Source organism: Haliaeetus leucocephalus, unplaced genomic scaffold (assembly GCF_000737465.1).
Source record: "Haliaeetus leucocephalus isolate CR32 unplaced genomic scaffold, Haliaeetus_leucocephalus-4.0 Scaffold262, whole genome shotgun sequence".
Classification (NCBI taxonomy): Eukaryota; Metazoa; Chordata; class Aves; order Accipitriformes; family Accipitridae; genus Haliaeetus; species Haliaeetus leucocephalus.
Genome location: NW_010972698.1, coordinates 4,165,091 through 4,165,882, shown reverse-complemented (window position 1 = coordinate 4,165,882; position 792 = coordinate 4,165,091).

The window sequence follows — 792 nt, the reverse complement described above, 5'->3', positions numbered from 1 at the left end:
GCGTTTCTTTCAAGGAAATTGCCAAATGCTTTTATTACAACACTGCCGCTGGCATTGCGTCCGCCATCAAAGATGCTCTGACCACTTTGTCTTGATTTCACGTCTATGATTGTGAAAATACTGACTGGGAGTTCAGGCCCCTTTGCTCGCTGACTGTGAGGGGACGACGTCCCTGAGCATCGTTCAGGAATGTTTAAGGCCTTTATCTCAGAAATGTGCATTTATACTGATTGTTTTGGGTTTTGGTTTTTTTTTTTTGGTCTGTAAACACGCTTCCCCCAAATATCCTCAAGTCGTTCCTCTCTCCACTACAATACAGTTGTACACTATGTTCTTTCTGCGGTCATAATTACAGGGTGAAAGAGACTGTAACGAGCAGCAGAGTTTATAGTAACGTGCCCGGAGCTCACTGCAGCGCTGTGGGACGGGAGGAGGAGGAGGAGGAGGAGGAAGAGGAGGAGGAGGAGAAGGAGAAGGGGGGTTTGCAGGGATCGGGGGCCGGGGCCGGGGTTTTCCCCCCCCCCGGGGCCGCCGCGATGGGTGCGAGCTCGGTGGTGCGGTGGTGGTCACCTCCGTGGGCTCGGGTTTGCAGCGCTCGTCACCTCAGGGAAGGGCTCTAGAATTTGTGTTTCAGCGGTTTTTGGTTTGTTTTTTTTTTTATTATTATTAATTTTAACGTAGGTTGTTGGGGGTTGTTCTTAACGGCTGGTGGCGTTTCCTCCAGCCCCGTAGCACGGACGGCGCTCGGCGGGGCCGGGGGGTCCGTCCTCCGTGTCCGTGCCCGTGTCCGTG